Source organism: Oncorhynchus tshawytscha, unplaced genomic scaffold, assembly GCF_018296145.1.
Source record: "Oncorhynchus tshawytscha isolate Ot180627B unplaced genomic scaffold, Otsh_v2.0 Un_contig_15681_pilon_pilon, whole genome shotgun sequence".
Lineage (NCBI taxonomy): Eukaryota > Metazoa > Chordata > Actinopteri > Salmoniformes > Salmonidae > Oncorhynchus > Oncorhynchus tshawytscha.
This window is the reverse complement of record NW_024609080.1, coordinates 55886-71040: the sequence shown is the minus strand read 5'-3', so window position 1 is coordinate 71040 and position 15155 is coordinate 55886. Positions and strand designations below refer to the sequence as shown.

The 15155-nt window shown below is 48.0% G+C and overlaps 1 pseudogene; it reads right to left on the bottom strand.

Annotated features, from left to right (window-relative positions):
* Nucleotides 1-15155, bottom strand: part of LOC121844244 — a 52001-nt pseudogene that overhangs the window by 17397 nt on the left and 19449 nt on the right.

Here is a 15155-nt window from a genome sequence, read left to right as displayed (position 1 = left end):
AGAGAGAGGGGGAGAGGGAGAGAGAGACAAAGTATCATGCTGCTGGAGAGAGAGAGGGGAGAGAGAGAGAGAGAGAGAGAGGGAGAGAGAGGGAGAGAGAGAGAGAGAGAGGGGAGAGAGAGAGAGGGGAGAGGGAGAGAGAGAGGGAGAGAGAGAGAGACAGAGAGACAGAGAGAGAGAGAGAGGACAAACTTCATACATGACAAAGTATCATGCTGCTGGAGAGAGAGAGGGGAGAGAGAGAGGGGAGAGGGAGAGTGAGAGGGAGAGAGAGAGAGGGGGAGAGAGAGGGAGAGAGAGAGAGCGAGAGAGAGACAGAGAGAGAGAGGACAGACTTCCTACATGACATAGAGTATCTGTAGTAATCAGTTTGTATAGGAGTCACTCTCACCCTCAGAAAAGAGTCCAGGGATCCGTTCTCCATGTATTCCACCACAATCATCACAGGTCTGCCTGGTGAAACAGAGAAACACAAAGTCATTACTTAACCCAGATAAAAACCACCTCTGAAAAGGGACGTATCATTTAGAATCAAATGTTAAATATGGTGTTCCACAAGGCTCAGTGCTGGACCCACTATAGTTGACTTTAACGGAGGTAGTTATTTCTCCCATGTTCTACGCCATGCTGATCCATACAGCAGGATTCTCTTACTCTTGGTGACCACTCCTTCCAGCCGTATGATGTTGGGGTTGTCAAACTGTCCCATGATGGAGGCCTCTCTGAGGAAGTCTCTTCTCTGGGGCTCCACGTAGCCTCCCTTCAGGGTCTTAATGGCCACCGGGATCTCCTTCTGACCTGGGGTACGCAGACACCCGCTGCACACCTCCCGAACTCACCTGGTTGGAGGACAGGTACACACACACACACACACATCAACATGTGAGTCATTTAGCAGACTCTTATCCAGGCCACTTACAGGAAGTGCATTCAACTATACGTTGAGTAGAGAAAACAACCAAACACATATCAGTTTATAAAGGAAGTAGACCTTTCTTTTGAAATAGTCAGTCAACACACCAAGAATGCCCAAGCAGATCCTTATTGATTTAGGCCAGTCACTGTCTACAGTGCCTAAATTAGACTGAATACTGTCTAGTTGGAAGATTCACCCTGGTGATGAGTGCTGTATCTACATCCCCACAGTGAGGTGACGACTAGCTAGACTTAGACACAGTGTCCACTAGATGGCAGTCACATAACTTAAAACACCAGGATCGGGACTGGAGGCAACCCTCAATACCATTCTACTGCTGGGAGAAACCCTCAATAACATTCTACTGCTGGGGGAAACCCTCAATAACATTCTACTGCTGGGGGAAACCCTCAATAACATTCTACTGCTGGGAGAAACCCTCAATAACATTCTACTGCTGGGGAAACCCTCACTGCTGGGGCTGGGGAAACCTTCAATAACATTCTACTGCTGGGTAACATTCTACTGCTGGGGAAACCCTCAATAACATTCTACTGCTGGGGGAAACCCACTCACCCTAACATTCTACTGCTGGGGGAAACCCTCAATAACATTCTACTGCTGGGGAGTCCCTCAATAGCATTCTACTGCTGGAGGAAACCCTCACTGCTGGGGGAACCCTCAATAACATTCTACTGCTGGGGAAACCCTCACTAACATTCTACTGCTGGGGAAACCCTCAATAACATTCTACTGCTGGGGAAACCCAATAACATCCTACTGCTGGGGGAACCCTCATTTCTACTGCTGGGGGAAACCCTCAATAACATTCTACTGCTGGGGGAAACCCTCAATAACATTCTACTGCTGGGGGAAACTCTCAATAACATTATACTGCTGGGGGAAACCCTCAATAACATTCTACTGCTGGGGGAGACCCTCACTACTGGGGGAAACCCTCAATAACATTCTACTGCTGGGGGAAACCCTCAATAACATTCTACCGCTGGGGAAAACCCTCAATAACATTCTACTGCTGGGGAAACCCTCAATAACATTCTACTGCTGGGAGAAACCCTCAATAACATTCTACTGCTGGGGAAAACCCTCACTGCTGGGGGAAACCCTCAATAAGATTCTACTGCTGGGGAAACCCTCAATAACATTCTACTGCTGGGGAAACCCTCAATAACATTCTACTGCAAGGGAAACCCTCAACAACATTCTACTGCTGGGGAAACCCTCAACAACATTCTACTGCTGGGGGAAACCCTCAATAACATTCTACTGCTGGGGAAACCCTCAATAACATTCTACTGCTGGGGGAAACCTACTCAAACCCTAACATTCTACTGCTGGGGAAACCCTCAATAACATTCTACTGCTGGGGGAAACCCTCAATAACATTCTACTGCTGGAGGAAACCCTCAATAACATTCTACTGCTGGAGGAAACCCTCAATAACATTCTACTGCTGGGGGAAACCCTCACTACTGGGGGAAACCCTCAATAACATTCTACTGCTGGGGGAAACCCTCAATAACATTCTACTGCTGGAGGAAACATTCCTCTGGGGAAACCCTCAACAACATTCTACTGCTGGGGAAACCCTCAATAACATTCTACTGCTGGGGAAAACCCTCAATAACATTCTACTGCTGGGGAAAACCCTCAATAACATTCTACTGCTGGGGGAAACCCTCAATAACATTCTACTGCTGGGGGAAACCCTCAATAACATTCTACTGCTGGGGGAGACTCTCAATAACATTCTACTGCTGGGAGAAACCCTAACTGCTGGGGGAAACCCTCAATAACATTCTACTGCTGGGGGAAACCCTCACTACTGGGGGAACCCCTCAATAACATTCTACTGCTGGGGGAGACCCTCAATAACATTCTACTGCTGGGAGAAACCCTCAATAACATTCTACTGCTGGGGAAAACCCTCACTGCTGGGAGAAACCCTCAATAACATTCTACTGCTGGGGGAAACCCTAACTGCTGGGGGAAACCCTCAATAACATTATACTGCTGGGGGAAACCCTCAATAACATTCTACTGCTGGGGGAGACCCTCACTACTGGGGGAAACCCTCAATAACATTCTACTGCTGGGGGAAACCCTCAATAACATTCTACTGCTGGGGAAAACCCTCAATAACATTCTACTGCTGGGGAAACCCTCAATAACATTATACTGCTGGGGGAAACCCTCACTACTGGGGGAAACCCTCAATAACATTTTACTGCTGGGAGAAACCCTCAATAACATTCTACTGCTGGGGGAAACCCTCAATAACATTCTACTGCTGGGGGAGACCCTCAATAACATTCTACTGCTGGGGAAACCCTCAATAACATTCTACTGCTGGGGAAACCCTCAATAACATTCTACTGCTGGGGGAAACCCTCAATAACATTCTACTGCTGGGGAAACCCTCAATAACATTCTACTGCTGGGGAAACCCTCAATAACATTCTACTGCTGGGGAAAAACTCCTCACTGGGGAAACCTCACTACTGGGGGAAACCCTCAATAACATTCTACTGCTGGGGGAAACCCTCAATAACATTCTACTGCTGGGGGAAACCCTCAATAACATTCTACTGCTGGGGAAACCCTCAATAACATTATACTGCTGGGGGAAACCCTGGGGGAAACCCTCAATAACATTCTACTGCTGGGGGAAACCCTCAATAACATTCTACTGCTGGGGAAACCCTCAATAACATTCTACTGCTGGGGAAACCCTCACCTACTGCTGGGGGAAACCCTAACATTCTACTGCTGGGGAAACCCTCAATAACATTTTACTGCTGGGGGAAACCCTCAATAACATTCTACTGCTGGGAGAAACCCTCAATAACATTCTACTGCTGGGAGAAACCCTCACTGCTGGGGGAAACCCTCACTAACATTCTACTGCTGGGGGAAACCCTCAATAACATTCTACTGCTGGGGGAAACGCTACGTTTTTTAAATGTATTTTAGGAACAAATTCTTATTTACAATGATGGCCTAGGAACAGTGGGTTAACTGGTCTAGGAACAGTGGGTTAACTGGTCTAGGAACAGTGGGTTAACTGGCCTAGGAACAGTGGGTTAACTGGCCTAGGAACAGTGGGTTAACTGGCCTAGGAACAGTGGGTTAACTGGTCTAGGAACAGTGGGTTAACTGGTCTAGGAACAGTGGGTTAACTGGCCTAGGAACAGTGGGTTAACTGGTCTAGGAACAGTGGGGTTAACTGGTCTAGGAACAGTGGGTTAACTGGTCTAGGAACAGTGGGTTAACTGGCCTAGGAACAGTGGGTTAACTGCCTTGTTCAGGGGCAGAACGACAGATGTTTTACCTTGTCAGCTCGGGATTCGATCTTGCAACCTTTCGGTTACTGGCCCAACGCTCTAACCACTAGGATACCTGCCGTCCACTGTCTATACACACCATCCTATTATAACTACTGTCTATACAAATCATCCTATACAACTACTGTGTGCATGTCTGCTTGCATTTGTGTGTGTGTGTGTGTGTGTGTGTGTGTGTGTGTGTGTGTGTGTGTGTGTGTGTGTGTCTGTGTGTGTGTGTGTGTGTGTGTGTGTGTGTCTCTGTGTGTGTGTGTGTGTGTGTGTGTGTGTGTGTCTCTTGCAACCTTTCGGTTACTGGCCCAACGCTCTAACCACTAGGATACCTGCCGTCCACTGTCTATACACACCATCCTATTATAACTACTGTCTATACAAATCATCCTATTATAACTACTGTCTATACAAATCATCCTATACAACTACTGTCTATACACACCATCCTATATAACTACTATGTGCATGTCTGCTTGCATTTGTGTGTGTGTGTGTGTGTGTGTGTGTGTGTGTGTGTGTGTGTGTGTGTGTGTGTGTGTGTGTGTCTCTGTGTGTGTGTGTGTGTGTGTGTGTGTGTGTGTGTGTGTGTGTGTGTGTGTGTGTGTGTGTGTGTCTCGGTACCTGCTCCTATCACCCTCTCGATGCGTATTCTAGAAGGATCTATCTCCTTGGTGAACTCGTGGACAGCCTGCGTTGGGTCTTCATATGTGTCAGGATCCACATACGTCTTGATACCAGGGAAAGGAAGCACGTTCTGAAAGTGAGCCCTCCTCTTATCGTCTGACTGCATCTTAGCCTTGATGAACACCTGACACCTGGACCAGGAGAGAGACACACAGCGGACGATGTCAGCCTCCTGTCTGGCTGCATTACAGACAGGTAGAGGTTCCTGTCTGGCTACATTACAGACACACATCAGGTAGAGGTTCCTGTCTGGCTACATTACAGACAGGTAGAGGTTCCTGTCTGGCTACATTACAGACAGGTAGAGGTTCCTGTCTGGCTACATTACAGACAGGTAGAGGTTCCTGTCTGGCTACATTACAGACAGGTAGAGGTTCCTGTCTGGCTACATTACAGACAGGTAGAGGTTCCTGTCTGGCTACATTACAGACAGGTAGAGGTTCCTGTCTGGCTACATTACAGACAGGTAGAGGTTCCTGTCTGGCTACATTACAGACAGGTGTCAGATCTCACAAAGCCTGGATAGATTAACTGCTCTGATGCCTGACTGCACAGTTGATGATGTGGCATTCAACCATTGGTTGATGCAATGCAATGACTGAACATCTAGTCGGGCAGGAAGTGGACCAGCATGCAGGGAGTACAGTGGAGTTATCCACCACAGCATACGGGCTGAAATCAAAAGTAGTGCACTATTGGTGTCCCATTTGGGACTCATCCTATGTCGTAGCCCAGTCCCAGTCCTGTCAATCTGAGCCTCCCAATCTGTCAGTGTCCCATTTGGGACTCATCCTCTGTCGTAGCCCAGTCCCAATCTGAACCTCCTGTCAGAGTTCATACACTCTCTGTCAGTCAGTAGTAGCTACAGACAGACAGGGGAGTAACCAATGAGAGGACACAACCAGACAGCCAGCAGCCAGCAGCTGGATTGCATGCAGGGTAATTAGGCATAAAAGTGTCCCAGCCAATGGGAACATCAGAAGGACAGCTTGGCGGAGGTGGGGGGGGGTCCATTAAAACCTGCCTGGTTGAACCGATTTGAACTGAATCACACTCAGGAATAATGAGAGAAGAGGGGTAGAGAAAGAGAGAGAGAATAGAAAGGGGAGAGAAGGAGAGAGAGGAGTGGTGGGGGAGAGAGGGGAGGAGAGGGAAGAGAGGAGAGAGGGGAGGGAGAGGGAAGAGAGGAGAGGGGGGGGGAGGAAGTGGGAGAGGGAGGGAAAGGGAGAGAAAGAGAGCGAAGAGAAGAGCGAGGGGAGAGAAGAGCGAGGGGAGAGAAGAGAGATGGCGAGGGAGAGAGAAGAGAGATGGCGAGGGAGAGGGAGAGAGTCCTGGGGCTCTGTTCACATACACAAACAGACCACACAGAGCCCCAGGACAGCAACACAATCAGACACCAACCAAATCACGAGAAAACAAAAAGATAATTACTTGACAAATTGGAAAGAATTAACAAAAAAACTGAGCAAACTAGAATGCTATTTGTTCCTAAACAGAGTACACAGTGGCAGAATACCTGTCCACTGTGACTGACCCAAACTTAAGGAAAGCTTTGACTATGTACAGACTCAGTGAGCATAGCCTTGCTATTGAGAAAGGCTGCCGTAGGCAGACATGGCTCTCAAGAGAAGACAAGGCTATGTGCTCACTGCCCACAAAATGAGGTGGAAACTGAGCTGCACTTCCTAACCTCCTGTCCAATGTATGACCATATTAGAGAGACATATTTCCCTCAGATTACACAGATACACAAAGAATTCGAAAACAAACCAGATTTTGATTAATTCCACAGTGTGCCATCACAGCAGAACGATTTGTGACCTGTTGCCACAAGAAAAGGTCAACCAGTGAAGAACAAACACCATTGTAAATACAACCCATATTTATGTTTATTTATTTTCCCTTTTGTACTTTCACTGTCTGCACATCATTACAACACTGTGTATATATACATCATATGACATTTGAGATGTCTTTATTCTTTTGGAACTTCTGTGAGTTTAATGTTTACTGTTAAATTTTTATTCATTATTTCAATTTTGTATATTGTCTATTTCACTTGCTTTGGCAATGTTAATAACATATGTTTCCCATGCCAACAAAACAGAGTTTTTGGGATATAAAGAGGGAATTTATCGAACAAAACAAACATTTATTGTGTAGTTGGGACTCTTGTGAGTGCAACCATATGAAGATCATCAAAGGTAAGTGAATAATTTTAGCACTGTTTCTGACTTTTGTAATTCCTTTACTTGGATTTAAAATGTTTGTATGCTTTAGTAAGCAGGGCACTGTCCTCAGACAATCACATGGTGTGCTTTAGTAAGCAGGGCACTGTCCTCAGACAATCACATGGTATGCTTTAGTAAGCAGGGCGCTGTCCTCAGATAATCACATGGTATGCTTTAGTAAGCGGGCGCTGTCCTCAGACAATCACATGGTATGCTTTAGTAAGCAGGGCACTGTCCTCAGACAATCACATGGTATGCTTTAGTAAGCGGGGCGCTGTCCTCAGACAATCACATGGTATGCTTTAGTAAGCAGGGCACTGTCCTCAGACAATCACATGGTATGCTTTAGTAAGCAGGGCACTGTCCTCAGACAATCACATGGTATGCTTTAGTAAGCAGGGCACTGTCCTCAGACAATCACATGGTATGCTTTAGTAAGCAGGGCGCTGTCCTCAGATAATCACATGGTATGCTTTAGTAAGCGGGGCGCTGTCCTCAGATAATCACATGGTATGCTTTAGTAAGCAGGGCGCTGTCCTCAGATAATCACATGGTATGCTTTAGTAAGCAGGGCGCTGTCCTCAGACAATCACATGGTATGCTTTAGTAAGCAGGGCACTGTCCTCAGATAATCACATGGTATGCTTTAGTAAGCAGGGCACTGTCCTCAGACAATCACATGGTGTGCTTTAGTAAGCAGGGCGCTGTCCTCAGACAATCACATGGTATGCTTTATGAAGCAGGGCACAGTCCTCAGACAATCACATGGTGTGCTTTAGTAAGCGGGGCACTGTCCTCAGACAATCACATGGTATGCTTTAGTAAGCGGGGCGCTGTCCTCAGATAATCACATGGTGTGCTTTAGTAAGCGGGGCGCTGTCCTCAGACAATCACATGGTATGCTTTAGTAAGCGGGGCACTGTCCTCAGATAATCACATGGTGTGCTTTAGTAAGCGGGGCGCTGTCCTCAGATAATCACATGGTGTGCTTTAGTAAGCGGGCGCTGTCCTCAGATAATCACATGGTGTGCTTTAGTAAGCGGGCGCTGTCCTCAGATAATCACATGGTGTGCTTTAGTAAGCGGGGCGCTGTCCTCAGATAATCACATGGTATGCTTTAGTAAGCAGGGCACTGTCCTCAGACAATCACATGGTATGCTTTAGTAAGCAGGGCACTGTCCTCAGACAATCACATGGTATGCTTTAGTAAGCAGGGCACTGTCCTCAGACAATCACATGGTATGCTTTAGTAAGCGGGGCGCTGTCCTCAGATAATCACATGGTATGCTTTAGTAAGCGGGGCGCTGTCCTCAGATAATCACATGGTATGCTTTAGTAAGCAGGGCGCTGTCCTCAGATAATCACATGGTGTGCTTTAGTAAGCAGGGCGCTGTCCTCAGATAATCACATGGTATGCTTTAGTAAGCAGGGCGCTGTCCTCAGACAATCACATGGTATGCTTTAGTAAGCGGGCGCTGTCCTCAGATAATCACATGGTGTGCTTTAGTAAGCGGGGCGCTGTCCTCAGATAATCACATGGTATGCTTTAGTAAGCGGGCGCTGTCCTCAGATAATCACATGGTGTGCTTTAGTAAGCGGGCGCTGTCCTCAGATAATCACATGGTATGCTTTCGCTGTAAAGCCTTTTTGAAATCTGTCAAAGCGGCTGGATTAAAGAGAAGTTCATCTTTAAGCCGATGTATAAACACGTGTATATTTTTATGAATGTTTATTATGACTATTTCTTTATTTTGAATTTGGAGCTCGGATGTTGTCGAGGTGGGTCGCTAGCAGAACGCCTGCACCAGAAAGGTTACAGCCCCTTGAATTGTTGTCAAGGCAACCTAAGGGTACACTATTCCCCATAGGGATCTGGTCACAAGTAGTGTACAACTAAGGAGTGGGGATGTAAAGTAGTGTACTACTAAGGAGTGGGGATGTAAAGTAGTGTACTACTAAGGAGTGGGGATGTAAAGTAGTGTACTACTAAGGAGTGGGGATGTAAAGTAGTGTACTACTAAGGAGAGGGGATGTAAAGTAGTGTACTACTAAGGAGAGGGGATGTAAAGTAGTGTACTACTAAGGAGTGTGGATGTAAAGTAGTGTACTACTAAGGAGAGGGGATGTAAAGTAGTGTACTACTAAGGAGAGGGGATGTAAAGTAGTGTACTACTAAGGAGTGGGGATGTAAAGTAGTGTACTACTAAGGAGTGGGGATGTAAAGTAGTGCACTACTAAGGAGAGGGGATGTAAAGTAGTGTACTACTAAGGAGAGGGGATGTAAAGTAGTGTACTACTAAGGAGTGGGGATGTAAAGTAGTGTACTACTAAGGAGAGGGGATGTAAAGTAGTGTACTACTAAGGAGTGGGGATGTAAAGTAGTGTACTACTAAGGAGAGGGGATGTAAAGTAGTGTACTACTAAGGAGAGGGGATGTAAAGTAGTGTACTACTAAGGAGTGGGGATGTAAAGTAGTGTACTACTAAGGAGAGGGGATGTAAAGTAGTGCACTACTAAGGAGAGGGGATGTAAAGTAGTGTACTACTAAGGAGTGGGGATGTAAAGTAGTGTACTACTAAAGAGTGGGGATGTAAAGTAGTGCACTACTAAGGAGTGTGGATGTAAAGTAGTGTACTACTAAAGAGTGGGGATGTAAAGTAGTGTACTACTAAGGAGTGGGGATGTAAAGTAGTGTACTACTAAGGAGAGGGGATGTAAAGTAGTGCACTACTAAGGAGAGGGGATGTAAAGTAGTGTACTACTAAAGAGTGGGGATGTAAAGTAGTGTACTACTAAGGAGTGGGGATGTAAAGTAGTGTACTACTAAGGAGAGGGGATGTAAAGTAGTGTACTACTAAGGAGTGGGGATGTAAAGTAGTGTACTACTAAGGAGAGGGGATGTAAAGTAGTGTACTACTAAGGAGTGGGGATGTCCCTTACCGTCCGGTGATGAGGAAGAAGAGGGTGAGGATGATGAGCAGGGAGAACCCGCCCACGGCTGCCGTGACAACCACGAGCACCTGCCCCTGGTCAGCTGCCATGCCTGAGTCTGATACGGGTCAGAGCAGAGAGAGACAAGCACACAACTTAGTACTACACACACTGAGATACGCACACTGAGACACACACACACACTGAGATACACACACACTGAGACACACACACACTGAGATACACACACACTGAGACAAGCACACACTGAGACAAGCACACACTGAGATACACACACACTGAGATACACACACACTGAGATACACACACACTGAGACACACACACACGGAGACACACACACACTGAGATACACACACACACTGAGATACACACACACTGAGACAAGCACACACTGAGACAAGCACACACTGAGACAAACACACACTGAGACACACACACACTGAGACACACACACACTGAGATACACACACACTGAGATACACACACACTGAGATACACACACACTGAGACAAGCACACACTGAGACACACACACACTGAGACAAACACACACTGAGACACACACACACTGAGACACACACACACTGAGACACACACACACTGAGATACACACACACTGAGATACACACACACTGAGACAAGCACACACTGAGACAAGCACACACTGAGACACACACACACTGAGACACACACACTGAGATACACACACACTGAGACAAGCACACACTGAGACACACACACACTGAGATACACACACACACACACACTGAGATAAACACACACTGAGATACACACACACTGAGACACACACACACTGAGACACACACACACTGAGATACACACACACTGAGATACACACACACTGAGACAAGCACACACTGAGACAAGCACACACTGAGACACACACACACTGAGACACACACACACTGAGATACACACGCACTGAGACAAGCACACACTGAGACACACACACACTGAGACAAGCACACACTGAGACAAGCACACACTGAGACACACACACACTGAGACACACACACACTGAGACACACACACACTGAGACACACACACACTGAGATACACACACACTGAGACACACACACACTGAGACACACACACACTGAGACACACACACACTGAGACAAGCACACACTGAGACACACACACTGAGATACACACACGCAGAAACACACACACACGTGTGCGCGTCCTCACACTCGTCCCCGGTGGAGAAGTGAACCGTGTTGCTGTAAGCGGTGAAGCCTGCGGCGGTGCGAGCGCGCACGTGGAACACGTACACAGTGGAGGGCTTGAGACCGGTCACGACGACGCCCAGGGCCTTGGTACGGGTCGATGAGTAGCCCGACTGTTCCTGTTCCTGGTGAGGACACGCCCACAATGACTTCACTTACAACAGGGTGGGAGCAAAATAAGGCATGCAGTAGGCCCCTCCCCCTAGAGGCCCCTCCCCTAGAGGCCCCTCCCCTAGAGGAGCACTGGTTAACAGAGACCTTTATATCCAGTAGGCCCCTCCCCTAGAGGCCCCTCCCCCTAGAGGCCCCTCCCCTAGAGGAGCACTGGTTAACAGAGACCTTTATATCCAGTAGCCCCCTCCAGGAGCGCTGGTTAACAGAGACCTTTATATCCAGTAGCCCCCTCCAGGCCCCCTCCAGGAGCGCTGGTTAACAGAGACCTTTATATCCAGTAGCCCCCTCCAGGCCCCCTCCAGGAGCACTGGTTAACAGAGACCTTTATATCCAGGAGCACTGGTTAACAGAGACCTTTGTATCCAGTAGCCCCCTCCAGGAGCACTGGTTAACAGAGACCTTTATATCCAGTAGCCCCCCCCAGGAGCGCTGGTTAACAGAGACCTTTATATCCAGTAGCGCCCCCTCCAGGCCCCCTCCAGGAGCGCTGGTTAACAGAGACCTTTATATCCAGTAGCCCCCTCCAGGAGCACTGGTTAACAGAGACCTTTATATCCAGTAGCCCCCCCCAGGAGCGCTGGTTAACAGAGACCTTTATATCCAGTAGCCCCCTCCAGGAGCGCTGGTTAACAGAGACCTTTATATCCAGTAGCCCCCTCCAGGCCCCCTCCAGGAGCACTGGTTAACAGAGACCTTTATATCCAGTAGCCCCCCCAGGAGCGCTGGTTAACAGAGACCTTTATATCCAGTAGCCCCCTCCAGGAGCACTGGTTAACAGAGACCTTTATATCCAGTAGCCCCCCAGGAGCGCTGGTTAACAGAGACTTTTATATCCAGTAGCCCCCTCCAGGAGCACTGGTTAACAGAGACCTTAATATCCAGTAGCCCCCCCCAGGAGCGCTGGTTAACAGAGACCTTTATATCCAGTAGCCCCCCCCAGGAGCGCTGGTTATCAGAGACCTTTATATCCAGTAGCCCCCCCCAGGAGCGCTGGTTAACAGAGACCTTTATATCCAGTAGCCCCCTCCAGGAGCACTGGTTAACAGAGACCTTTATATCCAGTAGCCCCCAGGAGCGCTGGTTAACAGAGACCTTTATATCCAGTAGCCCCCCCCAGGAGCGCTGGTTATCAGAGACCTTTATATCCAGTAGCCCCCCCAGGAGCGCTGGTTAACAGAGACCTTTATATCCAGTAGCCCCCCCCAGGAGCGCTGGTTAACAGAGACCTTTATATCCAGTAGCCCCCTGGTTAACAGAGACCTTTATATCCAGTAGCCCCCTGGTTAACAGAGACCTTTATATCCAGTAGCCCCCTGGTTAACAGAGACCTTTATATCCAGTAGCCCCCTGGTTAACAGAGACCTTTATATCCAGTAGCCCCCTGGTTAACAGAGACCTTTATATCCAGTAGCCCCCTAGAGGAGCGCTGGTTAACAGAGACCTTTATATCCAGTAGCCCCCTAGAGGAGCGCTGGTTAACAGAGACCTTTATATCCAGTAGCCCCCTGGTTAACAGAGACCTTTATATCCAGTAGCCCCCTGGTTAACAGAGACCTTTATATCCAGTAGCCCCCTAGAGGAGCGCTGGTTAACAGAGACCTTTATATCCAGTAGCCCCCTAGAGGAGCGCTGGTTAACAGAGACCTTTATATCCAGTAGCCCCCTCCAGGCCCCCTCCAGGAGCACTGGTTAACAGAGACCTTTATATCCAGTAGCCCCCTAGAGGAGCACTGGTTAACAGAGACCTTTATATCCAGTAGCCCCCTAGAGGAGCGCTGGTTAACAGAGACCTTTATATCCAATGTGATTTATTTATTAGTAAGTTGACTGAAACACGTTCTCATTTACAGCAATGACCTGGGGAATAGTTACAGGGGAGAGGAGGAATGATTAGACAACGACCTGGGGAATAGTTACAGGGGAGAGGAGGAATGATTAGACAACGACCTGGGGAATAGTTACAGGGGAGAGGAGGAATGATTAGACAACGACCTGGGGAATAGTTACAGGGGAGAGGAGGAATGATTAGACAACGACCTGGGGAATAGTTACAGGGGAGAGGAGGAATGATTAGACAACGACCTGGGGAATAGTTACAGGGGAGAGGAGGAATGATTAGACAACGACCTGGGGAATAGTTACAGGGGAGAGGAGGAATGATTAGACAACGACCTGGGGAATAGTTACAGGGGAGAGGAGGAATGATTAGACAACGACCTGGGGAATAGTTACAGGGGAGAGGAGGAATGATTAGACAACGACCTGGGGAATAGTTACAGGGGAGAGGGGAATGATTAGACAACTACCTGGGGAATATTTACAGGGGAGAGGAGGAATGATTAGACAACGACCTGGGGAATAGTTACAGGGGAGAGGGGAATGATTAGACAACGACCTGGGGAATATTTACAGGGGAGAGGAGGAATGATTAGACAACGACCTGGGGAATAGTTACAGGGGAGAGGAGGAATGATTAGACAACGACCTGGGGAATAGTTACAGGGGAGAGGAGGAATGATTAGACAACGACCTGGGGAATAGTTACAGGGGAGAGGAGGAATGATTAGACAACGACCTGGGGAATAGTTACAGGGAGAGGAGGAATGATTAGACAACGACCTGGGGAATAGTTACAGGGGAGAGGAGGAATGATTAGACAACGACCTGGGGAATAGTTACAGGGGAGAGGAGGAATGATTAGACAACGACCTGGGGAATAGTTACAGGGGAGAGGAGGGGGATGAATGAGCCAATTGTAAGCTGGGGATGATTAGGTGACCATGATGGTTTGAGGGCCAGATTGGGAAATTAGCCAGGACACCGGGGTTAACACCCCTACTCTTACGATAAGTGCCATGGGATCTTTAATGACCTCAGAGAGTCAGGACACCCGTTTGACGTCCCATCCGAAAGACAGCACACTACACAGGGCAGTGTCCCCAATCACTGCCCTGGGGCATTGGGATATTTCTTTAGACCAGAGGAAAGATTGCCTCCTATTGGCCCTCCAACACCACTTCCAGCAGCATCTGGTCTCCCATCCAGGAACTGACCAGGACCAACCCTGCTTAGCTTCAGAAGCAAGCCAGCAGAGGTATGCAGGGTGGTATGCTGCTGACCAGGACCAACCCTGCTTAGCTTCGGAAGCAAGCCAGCAGTGGTATGCAGGGTGGTATGCTGCTGACCAGGACCAACCCTGCTTAGCTTCAGAAGCAAGCCAGCAGTGGTATGCAGGGTGGTATGCTGCTGGCATACAGTGAGTGTATATATTTTTAGTATGTGAGCTGTGTGGGAATCGAACCGACAACCCTTTTTGCATTGTTCTATACAACTAAAGTGTTCCATAAATGTGGTCTATAGGACTGTACCTTATCGTAGTACTTGATCTCATAGTCAGTATGACGTTAGGCTGCTGTTCCACCTCTGTCCAGGAGAGGGCGATACTGTTGTCAGACGCCCAGTCCTTCCTCACCACGCCAACCAGAGAAGGACCTGCAGAGACACGTTCACAGGCCTGGGTCAAATACATTGTGTTAAAATACTCCCAAATACTCATCAGTGGTTTGGGACCAGGGGGAGAACGACTGC